Here is a 13,616-nt window from a genome sequence, read left to right as displayed (position 1 = left end):
TCCATATTACTTAGAAAAAAAAAAGATGACAGAGACACAAGCATGTGAAAGAATTTAAGGTCACATTTGTATACTGTAAGAGGATAGTTCTAATTATCACAACCCAGGTATTTCAGAAATGCATCTTCTGAAGTACCAGCTCTTTCTGGCCGTCCTTGCCCTCCAGCAGTTCTCCTTTCAATTGGTAGAGAGCAGTGTTGACCCCAATAGCATTCCCAGGAGTATTTTTAAAAACTAGCTGGGGCGCCTGGGTGGCTCAGTCATTAAGCGTCTGCCTTCGGCTCAGGTCATGATCCCAGGGTCCTGGGATCGAGTCCCACATCAGGCTCCCTGCTCAGCAGGAAGCCTGCTTCTCCCTCTCCCACTCGCCCTGCTTGTGTTCCTGCTCTCGCTATCTCTCTCTCTGTCAAATAAATAAATAAAAATCTTAAAAAATAAAAAAAATAAAAACTAGCTGAAGTCCAGGCATCTCCAAAATAGTTTTTCCCTACAGCTCATGTTGGAACCTTGAAGCCAGTTAATTTTCCTCACATCACCCTGCGTGGTCATCCAAAATGCAAGCCCTTGGGATCATCCATCTTTTTCTCTACCCTCATTTCTACCTAGCTGGCCTTCCCTGTTCCTATCTCCTCATCTCTGAATTTTACCTCCACCTGTTCCATTGTGCCCTTTGAACCCCCAGATCCTCTGCAAATAAACTTCTCCTTCCAGAGTGTTTTCCTCCTCCCTTTACGGTGAAGTCTTCTCTCTTGACTCCAATCTGGTCTTAGGAACTTTCTCCTCCATGCTCCCACATCTACTCCCTAAATTTACTCTACAGCTTGTTACTTTGTTATAATTCTGTTTCCTATTCATTTTTGCATTCCCAGGACCTACCAAAGGCCTTACTAAAAATTAAATAAATGACTGAATGAACACAAGAACACCACCTAGCAAATACAAACTTGTACGGTGGAAATTGCACATCTATATGGTTTAGAGGAAGAGTTGATTGTATTTGGATTCGAGTTAATCAAGCAAAGCTGCAGCCCTCAGTTAAGTGAACTGGAGTGTTCATCTATGAAAATATAACTCATATCACTTAAAATGAAAAAAAGAAAAGGTTAAATTTTCCCTTTTTTCCCCCTCCAACCCTCCTAAGTCCCTAAATGATATTATCAGTTTGACAGCTTCTCTCTATGAACCTTCTACCCTTACACATCATGATGACAGATGCTGGTGAGGTAAGAGGAAACAGCGGTTGTCATAGCACCCACATGGTCAATAAGAGGCAATTCACACGCTGGGAGGTGTAGCCCTGATCACCGACTGCATGCTGAGAGCCGCACCGCTCAGATGATAATAAAGAACCAGAATGTCAGCTGAGGTCAGAGCTTCCTGGATTCGTTGACAAATGAAATAAAAAAAATATAAAAACAAAACCATCATATTATATTCTTTGTCAGAATTTGCACTTTGAACAGTGGATGTCCAGGGACAACTCAAAGAATTCAGTAATTCAATTCATGCTGGTAGGCATTTATATTTTGTGAACTTTTCTGTGTTGGATGCTATATAATGATTAAATGTTATATAATGATTAAATGTTATATAATGATTAAAAAATGAAATGACTCTCATGACTTAATATTATAGAAAAAGGAAAACCCATCCTTAAGAAGTCACAAGTCAAATTTGCCATGAATAATTATATAAGAAGTAAAGGTCAAAGAGGAATTAGAGATCAATAACTTAACACAGAACAATTTTTTGACTTTTCATTCTAGCGCTACTTTTATTCAAAAATTGCTGTAGAAATGACATTGCTGGAGGAAATAAAATAACAGGCAGTAATCATTTTGACAGTTAGGCTGGGAGAATAATTCCATGTGTCTTAGTCTTCCCCTAATGTAGAGATGTTTTAGAAGATACTTGTTATGATCAGTACAGAACTTAATTTACATCAGTCTCTCCCCACTTAAACACTTCTCTGAGCCATCTGAGAAATAATACCAGAGAGTCAGATGCCCTGGGGTGAAAATACCAGCTTTAGTATTCTTTAAGTTGATATGGAAGAATGTGGCTTCAATGTTCAGCAAATATATTTCTAATACTGTACCACGGAATTAGACAGACTCATGCGCTCAGTCTCAGGCTGGGCTGAAATCCACTGCCCTTCCCAGAGGGCAGAGGTGGAGCATGGAGAAGCAGACAAGGGCATGTCATTCCAGTGGGCAGAAGTTCCAAAAGAGAAAGGGAATGGAAGGAGTGGAGCTCTATGTGTCTGGGTCCTCCTCCCAAACTCACCAAGCAGGTAAAATTGAATGGGAAAAGGTGACCAGCAAAAGTGAAGACAAACAAGAGTGACATCCAGAGAATGAAACACAAAGTGAAAAATGCTGGATATTGTACTAATTCCTGTTCCCCCAGCCAAGATGGAAACATCAGGAGTTTGGAGGCAGTGTTCACCGAGTCCCAAAGACTACTTTGCTTTTTGCTGCTCTCTGACTTCATGTATATCAAAAGTCCGTCTTCATATATATCCATGTTCCTAGGGGAACTATAAGCTCCCTGAGGGCAAGGAGTATATCTGTAACTGTACTTGTAACTACACAGCATCTAGCACACAGCCTGCTGTAGAGTTGATGCTCCAGTATTAGTCATTGAATGAATAAATGAGTGAGTGAATATGAATAATATCCAGGCACGACTCAGGACAACCTCAGAAGTCGTGCCTAGAAGCCATCACCTTCGCCACAGAAAAACCAATTGCTCCCTTTGTATGTGATCTTATTAAACTTGGCTCTGCTTGGACCTAATCTCTTTCTCTCTCAATTTCTCTCTCTCTCTCTCTCTCTCTCTCTCTCTCACACACACACACACACGCAGTGGAATATTTGTAATGGCAGAACAGAGTCCCCTACTGAACACAGCTTGTCTCATGACTGGGTAGCCAGGGGGATTTCCAGGATAAAGGACAGCAGGGGACAAGCTAACAAATGGCAAGCTCTGTCTGAGGTCTTAGTATATGAGGGTGTAGAAGATATGGAAGATAATTATGCAAATGAAGAGAAAAAAATTTAGCCGGGCAACAGCTTTTTCCATTTTTTCCCTTTTATGTAAATATATTATTTTTCAAATCATAACACCATACAATACTTTGGAAGCATGATAGGGAGCAGTTACAATTATTTAACATGAGAATGTATTTGCTCTGACATCGAACGAGGCAGCTGAACACCGTTTTTGACGATTGACTTTGTGGTCACAGATCGTAGCTCTGACCTCTTGCTATTACATGATCTCAGTAAGCTACTTAATCTCTCAAAGCTCAGTTTCTCATCTGGAAAATGTGAAAAACAATGGCTACCTGACAGAGTTGTTGTAAGAGTTAAGCCAACAGAGTGCATGTAATACACTTAAGAAGATGCCTGAAACACACACACACACACAACCGTGAATAAATGATAGCCATTGTTATCTTTTATCTTCAAACACTTGGTAAGCTGTAAATCACTAAGTGAATGGAAGGGATTATTATCATTACTATTATTGTAGGAAATTTCACTGCTGTTTCACCAAAAGGCAACAGCTAAATAGAGGTTGTTTCATTCCATATCCATCTTTTACACAGAAACTAACAGCTGTTCATTAATGGCCACCTCACTCCCCAGAGGGATGTGAGCCGTACTGTAATAGAAAAGGTTATATCCTCATTAGGCATATAAGGTGTGTTGTGGAGCCAAAAGTCACACGTCAGATGTGTCTTATCACCTGTCATCTTGTCATACTTGTTAAGTCAAGAGATACATATAAATTCATAGCAATTTAGGTGTTGTGATTTTTTTCATTGCTTTTTAAAAATTTCTTTCAAATTCACGTTTTCTATTTGGTAGCTCTGAGGTTAAACGTTTAACGTGGGACATTGTCATTGCTGTGTACTTCAATATATAGCCATTGTAATTAAGATTTCAAGTGACTCTGGTTGTGAAGTGCATTGCCTCTGGTTTGCATAATGTACAATATATTCATTGTTGTGGCTTCCTTTGCATAAAACAATCTTATTAATATCTTATTCATCTTCTTGCCTTCCAGAGTCTTGAATCAAATTAATTCTCTGAAGGAAGAAATGTCAGGACTCAGGCAGCTAGGGAGATCTGCATAATTCTAGTCCGTTTTTCAATAAAATTTGTACTAAAATTTGTACCTCTTTGTTTCTCTAGGAAACAAGAACAGAGATTTGTATCTACATATAATGTGCAGAGGACTGGAGTAAAAGGGTTAAAGAAAAAGAGTGGGCATCAAGCTATGACAGTAAATCCCAGCTGGCTCCTCTAACAGATATTCTAGCAGGAGTCCCAGTTTGAAAAGAAGGAAAGTGAAAACATTGTCATTATGAAAACCTGAAGCAATGAATATTCTATTCTGTTAGCATAACAGTGAGGTATCACCATACTGTGAATGGTGGCAGACCCTCCACTGAGGACTAAGCTTGACGCTGGCAACTCCCACCTTAGTTGGTGACACAGAGTGAACAGATTCCCCAGCCGATTTTGCTTAGACCTACCTGGGCCTGGTGTGAAACCACAGGAAATCCCTCAGAAAACAAGGTGAAAATTGCTGAAAAGGAGAGAAGGTTGTCCTCTTTGCATAGCTCCTTGGAAAGCTGATCATGACATCCACAATCAAATGAAAGATGAATCTCTTCACAAGACACCTTTTTCTTATTCTCTACAGAAGACCATTTTGTTGGTCTCAACAACATGGTTGTTTCTTCCTGGCCAAGTCTGCTATAGATGTCAATTTTCTCTCTAGCTAGAAGGTAATCTTCATTGTGCCAATGCACCTTGATTGCCTCTACCAATAAAACAGTTCTGGATATGGAAACATTTCTATTTGCATGAAATAAAAGATAATAAATATGAAAAAAAGTGCCATATTAATATATAATACTTTCCTCTACTCCTACTTTCCTGTCTTCCACTTTTATAATGAAATTTGAGGACAGGTTTTCCTTGAAATCTTAGAAATTAATCCAACAAACATTTATTATACTCCAGTTGTGACAGGTTTTATATTGAACATGAGAAACATGAACCAAATGCACACATTCATATGTAAAAATGTATTGAGTATTGGCCTTCCACTTTGGGCCGTGATAGAGTAAGTGGTATTGGATTTATTCTCCCACTAAAGACAACTATAGAACTGGACAAATAATAAGGGGAATTTTTTTCAGGTATTGAACAACAGAGAGCACTGGCTTTGATGATTAAAAGACAGAAAACACAGGAACTGAACTACACATTCACTGCCATTTTCTTCCTTGGGACATTTTCCTGGCCACCCAGGAATGTGGAACCCAGGAGAAGAGCAATGATCTCAGTGATCTGAGGAGGCAGAGTAGGTTGGGGCTGTTGAGATGGTTGAAATGTGCACATGATGATATAGTGAAGAGAAAGCAATACAGATGGGTCCCCAGATCTGTGTGGTGGTTACCCTTGGATACTTGTCTGAGTGCTGGACTAAACACAGGCAACACAAGACTCCAAGGGTATAGCAAGAGAGCAGCTCCTGGGTGGCAAAGAGCTGAAGGAAGATAGTAAGTCAGGCTGTCCTGGGAGGAGTTGGTGTTGCAGCCATGCCAAAGTTGAAAGACCTTGCTGATTACTATGCATTCAAAGATGACCCAGAAAGGCCATGCCTTAGAAATAAGTAGCACTCCCAAGAATAGCAGTCATGACCTAGTATGATGACAAAACCAAACTATATCTGGCTCAGTAAAGCCTAAAACCAATCCAGACAATATCAAGAGGATTCACCATTAATTTGATTTGCTTGCCAGAACAAAACTCAGGATAATCTTGACTCCTCAAAATTTATCATCCAAAATGATATCCAGCACATAATAAGAAAAATACTAGACATGTGAGGGAAGGGGGCAGGAAAATGTGATACATAATCAAAAAGAAAATAGTCAGGTAACAGCAATAGACCCCAATATTATCCAGATGTTGGATTTAGCAGATAGACTCTCAAAAGCATTGTAAATTCATTCAAGAAACTATGGATGATGAATGAACAAATGGATGAAGAAGCTGAGCAGAGAAATGGAAAATATAAAAAAGAACTAATGGAAATCCTAAACCTAAAGAAATGCAACATCTGAAATTTAAAATTTCCTGGGTTGTTTTAAAATCAGATTTTTTTTGTGACAGAAGAGTCAGTGAATATAAAGACAGATCAATAAAAATTATTCAAGGGGCACCTGGGTGGCTCAGTCATTAAACGTCTGCCTTCAGCTCAGGTCGTGATCCCAGGGTCCTGGGATTGAGTCCCGCATCAGGCTCCCTGCTCGGTGGGAGAGCTGCTTCTCCCTCTCCCACTCCCCCTGCTTGTGTTCCCTCTCTTGCTGTGTCTCTCTTTGTCAAATAAATAAATAAAATCTTTAAAAAAATAATAAAAAAATAAATAAAATAAAAATTACTCAAATCAAAGAGTAAAAGGAAAAAAATTGGGAAGAAAATGAAGAGAGCTTCAGTAATCTGTGGAACAGTATAATTTCCTTAGAAGACTGGCATCCAGGGGAGTAGAGATAGAATGACTTTGAAAAAAATATTTTAGAAAGCAATGGAAGGAATGTTCCCAAATTTGATTTAAAAACATTAATTCATAGATCCAACATGTTCAGATGACCCCAAGCAGGATAAATACAAAGATAACCACGCTGGTCCCCATCATTTTCAAACTACTGAAAATAAAAAGAGAAAGATCTTTAAAATATCCAGAAGAAAAAAAAAGACACATTACATATAGGAGAGTAACCATGAGAATGACAACTAACTTTTCATTAGACAAAAAAATTGACGAAAATGAAACAAAATCTTTAAAGTGATGAGAGGTGTATTAGTTTGCTAGGGCTGCCATAACAAAGCACCATGGACTGGATGGCTTAAACAACACAGATTTATTGTCTCAGAGAACTAGAGGCTGGAAGTCCAAAATCAAGGTCCTGAGACAACTGGTTCCTTCTGAAGACTATGAGGGAATCTGTTGTCTTGTCAATGGCTGTCTTCTCACTATGCCTCTTCACATTGTCTTCCCTGTATGCACGTCTCTGTACCCACATTTCATCTCTTTCTAAGGACACCAGTCATATTAGTTAGGGCCCCCAGTCACCTCATTTAAACTTGATTACCTCCGTAAGACCCTATCTCCAAATAAGGCCACATTCTGAGGTACTGGGGGTTAGAACTTCAACATATGAATTTGTTGGGGGATGGAGGGACATGCAAATCAACCCATAGCAAAAGACAGTTTTATAAACCTCTCAAACTCTAATTCTATATCCAGTGAAAATATGCTTTACAAATGAGGATAAAATAAAGATTTTTTTTCAGATAAAATAAAACTAAGGGAACTTTTTTGCAACCAGACCTTTATGTTAGAGATTGCTAAAGGAAGTTCTTTACATTAAAGGGAACTTCTACATAGAAAGTCAGATCTACACGAAGAAATGAAGAACTCCAGAAATTTTAAGAACATTAAGTAAATATAAAAAGTATTTTCTTTTTTTCCTAATTTCATTAGAAACATTGTAATGTTTATAATATATACAGAAGAAAAATACATGACAGGAGCACAAAAGAGTTCTACTGTTAACAAGTGTCTTAAATGTTAAATTGGTACAATTTTGATTCTAAGTAAAATATGATAAATTAAGGACGCAAAACATAATCCCTGGAGCAGCCACTAAAAGAATACAACAGTTAGAGATAAAAAAAAAAAAGGAAAAATGAAGTTGTAAAAAGTAATCAATTAAACTACAAGAAGCCAAGAAAGGTGAGATATTAAGGGGTGGGAAAGGAATATAAAAACAGATGGGACAAATAGAAAACTAATAGCAGGTGGAGGGCTTTAACCTAACTGTAGCAGACTATATTTTCCATATATAGCCACAATAAAGTCTCCCATCTTCTGCAGTGGGTCTGTATCAGTTTTCCAGGGCTGCCATAATACTACAGACTAAGTGGCTTAAACAACGTAAGTTTATTTCTTCACAGTTCTGGGGGCTTGAAGTCCAAAATCAAGGTGTCACCATGAGTTTCCTTCAGGGAGACCTCTCATCAGCTTGTAGATGGCTGTCTTCTCCCATTGTCTTCACATGGTCTTCTTCTTTTTTTTTTAAAGATTTTTTATTTATTTATCTGAGAGAGAGAATGGGAGACAGAGAGCATGAGAGGGGGAGGATCAGAGGGAGAAGCAGACTCCCCGCTGAGCAGGGAGTCCGATGCGGGACTCGATCCCGGGACTCCAGGATCATGACCTGAGCCGAAGGCAGTCGCTTAACCAACTGAGCCACCCAGGCGCCCCTTCTTTTTTTTTTTTTTAAGTAGGCTCCATACCCAATGTAGAGCCCAATGTGGGGCTTGAACTCACAACCCTGAGATCAAGACCTGAGCTGTGATCAAGAGTCAAATGCTTAACTGACTGAGCCACTCAGGTGCCCCTACATGGTCTTTTTCTTAAAGGCTCCATCTCCAAATACAGTCATATTCTATGGTGCTGGGGATTAGGAGTTCAACATATGAATCTGGGGGGACACAATTCAGTCCATAACAGGGACTTTGCCATCAGATCAAGAGGCAGAGTTGTTTCTCCATCCCTTTGTATCTGGGCACATGCCATTACTGCTTTGACCAATAGATTATGACAGAAGAGACACTGTCATACCAGTCATGGTCCTGCTCTGACCTGGCAGTGTGCTTACAATGGAATACTAGTAAGCAGTAAAAGGGATTGAACTACTGATAAACTCAACTTGGATGAACCTCAAAACCAGTATGTTGAAAGAAGCCAGACATAAAGAAATGCATATTTTATGATTTCATTTACATAAAATTCAAGGACAGGCAAAAGTAATTTAACTGGAACAATTAGAAATTAGTAATTTCTTCGGTTTGGAGGAGAACGGTGTGACTAGAAGGAGCCAATGATGGAAGTTTCTTGATGATGGAAATGTCCATAGTGTCATTGGTTACATAAGTGAAGATATTTGTTAATACTTATCAAACTATATGGGCGCCTGGGTGTCTCAGTCATTAAGCATCTGCCTTTGGCTCAGGTCATGATCCCGGGGTCCTGGGATCAAGTCCCACGTGGGCCGCCCACTGCTCAGGGGGGAGCCTGCTTCTCCCTCTCCCTCTGCCTGTTTCTCCCCCTGCCTGTGCTCTCTCTCTGTCAAATAAATAAAATCTTAAAAAAAAAAAGAAAAGACATCAAACTTTGTAGTTAAGATCTGTAAATTTTATCATATATGTTAGTTTAGTTTCCCATTGTTGCTACAACAAATTACTACAAGCTTCGTGGCTTAAAACAACACAAATTTATTATCTTACAATTTTGGAGGTCAGAAGTCCAAAATATGTCTCAGTGGTCTGAAATCAAGGTCAGCAGGGCTGGTACCTTCTGGAGGCCCTAAGGGAAAATCGACTTTTTTGCCTTTTCCAGCTGCTAGGGCCTGGCTGCCCACAGTCCTCGGCTCTTGCTTCCCTTCCATCTTCAAAGCCAGCAATAGCCATTCACATCTTTCTCACATTGCATCACTCTGACACTGACTCTCTTCCACACCTAAAGGATCATTGTGGTTATATTGGAGCAATCCAGATAATCCAGGATAATTTCCTTACCTTAAAGTAGTTCATTAGCAATCTTAATCTCATCTATACCTTAATTCCCTTGTCAAGTAACATTCACACATTCCAGGGATTAGGACATGGAAATTTTTGCGGGGGGCGGGAGGGGGTGGTGGAGTGGGGGTGGAGTATTACCTACCACATTTTATGTGAATTTTACTTCAATAAAAAACAATTTTTGTAAAAGCTACTGGATGCCTATTATATGTCAGTCACCATTCTAGATCTCTCTATATATATACATATGGTTACATATTTATCTATTTTTGTGTGTCTGCCCTACTAGAATCTAACTTCTTGAGGACAAGGAGGTTTGTTTGGTGTACTGTATTAGAACAGCATCTAGCACATAGTAGGAGCTCAATAAAAATTTTTGAATGAATGAAGGCAAACTCAATCAGTTTCATTTATTTTTGCTGATTTTGTGGATAATGTTGATTGCATGACTTCTTGGCAGAACTTTATGTAGATAAAAATCACAGAAATTAAGAGTCTACTAACCCCACTAAAAAGTATTTAGTTTTGAACCATTAAATGTTTGTATTAGAATATCATCATCACCTAATAGAACAGCCTAGTTATAATGCCAGGAGGCAGAGAACAGAGCGATCCACTGGAAGAGTCAGTCCCTATATTAAAAAATAGAATTTTCTCAGAAAATAGTTTGGTTCAGGAGAAATACTCAAGAATTTATTTCCTGATATATTTTGGTTATTTATATTGTTACTCCTTATGATGCTGAATTATATGTTTTTCAAACTAAAACATATGGTGTTAGAAATGTCACCAAAAAGAATATATTTTTCTCTTATTAAGTATTTTTCTGAAGGTTTATAAAAGTCAACACCAGAAAGCCTTATGTTTTGTACCTTCATTTCTAATATTTTGAAACAATCGAGGGCTTGGTTGTCTTCATAACTTCATAACATCAGGCATGAACACATATTGTCTTTAAAAAAAATAAAGACATTGCATTTGACTGTGCTTGGCAGGAAATACAAGTGTTGCTTCTTTCTGCCCCCTCCCAACATGTTTGTATCCCTTAGGAAATAAATGCAACATCAATATGTAAGTTCACCGACAGCTTCTGACTTCCCTCTTACTCTGATTTGTGTTTCAAGTATCACCACTGAAACTCTGATTCTTTACAAATTTATCCATAAGAGAACAAATAGTTTATTCCATTGAAGAGTTGATTAAATATTGATTAAATTTATATTACAGAGTGATCCTAATAGAATTAGCACACAGACATACACTGCAATGATCTCTTACTTCCAAAGATCTACTGATCAAAGATGTCTTATTTTAAGATAATTTTTATCTTAACGTTTATATGACATGTGATCTTGCCCAATATTAATGATCATCATAATCAGATTGTTTTTCTTTCTTTTTAAAGATTTTATTTATTTATTTGAGAGAGAGAGAGAGTAAACAAGAGAGAGCATGAGTAGGGGGGAGGGGCAGAGGGAGAAGCAGACTCCCCACTGAGCAGTGAGCCCCCCCCACCAACACTGGGCTCCATCCTAGGACCCTGGGATCATGACCTGAGCTGAAGGCAGATGCTTAACTGACTGAACCACCCAAGTGCCCCAGATTGTTTTTCTTCCTAAAGTTTTTCTTGTAAAAAAAATGTGTGTGTGTGTGTGTGTGTATTCCTAAAGCTTTCTGAGGGAAAAAACAATCAAGGGTTTTCATATAATAGGCATCTGCTATGGACTGAATGTTTCTGTTCCCCCCAAATTCATATGTTGAAGCCTTAATCTCCAATGTGATGATATTTGGAGGTGAAACCTTTGGGAGGTAATTAGGTTTAGATAAAGTCATAGAGGTGGAGCTTTCAGGATGGGATTAGTGCCCTCATAAGAAGGGGAAGAGTCCTTTCTCTCTGCCATATGAGGATACAGCAAGAAGACAGCTGTTTGCAAACCAGGAAGAATTTCCTTACCAGACACCAAATCTGCTAGCACCTTGATCTTAGATTTCCTGCCCTCTAGAACTGTGAGAAAATAAATGTCTGTTGTTTAAGCCCCCAATCCATGGTATTTTGTTACAGCACCTCAAGGTGACTAAAACAGCATCTTAGCGCCTTGAAGACATGAAGAATGGAATTTGGTGGAGCCAAGAATTCTGAAGGACACAGATACATTTAAGAGTCTCATGCTCTACCGACTGAGCTAGCCGGGCACCTAGGACACAGATACATTTAAAAGGGGGACTAAAGGGGCACCTGGGTGGCGCACTAGGTTAGGCTCCGACTCTTGGTTTTGGCTCAGGTCACGATCTCAGGGTCATGAGATCAAGCCCCAAGTTGGGCTCCATGCTTAGCACTGAGTCTGCTTGAGATTCTCCCTCCCTCTCCCTTTGCCCCTCCCCCTGCGCATGCTCTCTCTTTCTCTCTCTAAATCTTTAAAACAAAGGAGGGGGGGACTAAAATGGACTGTGATAACTTAATACAACTTCCCAAATATGGGCTGGAGTCACAAAATAATGAGACCTGGGGTGGGGGCGGAGGAGTATTATAAAGAAGAAAGCATCCTTTTAAAACAGAAAGATGGCTAAGGAGAGGAGAAAAAGCAAATTCAAACTAGAAATTAAGGGCAAACTAGAAATTATGCAGAAACCAAAAGAAGGAATTCTAGGACAACCTTGCAAAGGAGTGAAAATGCATTTTTAAAATTTCAAAGAGAGATAACCAGGTTCAAATTCTGAGGGAACATTTCATAATCACAGAGCAAAGGGTGCAAACGTAGTTTTAAAGGCAAAAGCAACGTGTCTTTGGTTGTTGTTTAGAGCATTTAGCACAGTGCCTTGAACATGGAGACCCCTCAATTTTTTTAAAGCAGATTCATTTGGTATCTTTTTTGGTCTTTACTTTGGAAAAAGGAAGATTCCCACTTTCAAATTGTCTTTTGAAGCAGAGAGATCTAAGATATTACACTGGATAATAATAATAAACACACTGATATTCTACATCTAATCAAAAGATACTAAGAAGTTAGAGAGAAAAAAAATAATCTGTGCTAAACTTTTGAAGAAACTCAAAAGTTTAATTGTAGAATGACAAAATGAAACTTATATTCCATAGGACCTCATGGCTGGGGGTCTGATGGCTTGCCCTCAAGATTCACTGGAGACCTTGGGTTCTAAAGTCAGTGGTCCTCATTTCCTTATTGGCAAGTAGGGTCTCTGGACACACGAACAAACATCCAATGTGGGAAGAGGGGACTTGTCTTTCATTAGGCAAAATCCTGCCTGACTGACTTAATGCTTCAGAGCACTTTAAGATATTATTCCAAACACTGGTCAAATAAGAATTTGCTAAGTTCCTAATTGCACATATTACTTTACTAAGCTCCATATATACAGTGATTTTAATGGACAAGGCTCTTAATCTAGCATAAGCAAATCCTTAAGACATATTACACTAATTTGTCACCAGTCTGTGCCTTGAACCTTTTATCCATTCATACTTTCTTTCACTTTTTGAATTTCTACTTCAAACTCCACGCTCCAAATACCTCATCCCTGAGCCAATAGTGTCAATAAAGTATCTGCAATAGTTCAAAAAAAAAAAAAAGCCACATTGGCATCCATGCAGAGATTCAAAATGGTCACCCTTTTAAAAACCATAAGCCTATAAATAACACTTATGGACTAGCTTAATTAATAATTGAAATAAAAGTCAAAAGTAAGTTCCAAATACATAGTTTTCTATGGGCATTGCAATATTTTCACTAAAAAAAAAAAAATGCCTTTCTACACCTGAAACTAATGTAAAATTGTATGTCAACTATACTTCAATTATAAAATTTTTTTTCAAATTGAAAATGAAAAGAATGCCTTTCTGACTTGTAGGCTAGAAATATGAAAAATTAAATAGAATTCCAGTTTATGGAAGTATCTGGAAGAATCTGAGTAACTGAGAATTAAATAATC

The sequence above is a fragment of the Leptonychotes weddellii genome, chromosome 8 (genome assembly GCF_054177405.1).
Source record: "Leptonychotes weddellii isolate Sample4059 chromosome 8, ASM5417740v2, whole genome shotgun sequence".
In the NCBI taxonomy this organism is placed as follows: Eukaryota; Metazoa; Chordata; class Mammalia; order Carnivora; family Phocidae; genus Leptonychotes; species Leptonychotes weddellii.
The sequence above is the reverse complement of the archived record's forward strand: the minus strand, read 5'-3'. Positions refer to the sequence as shown.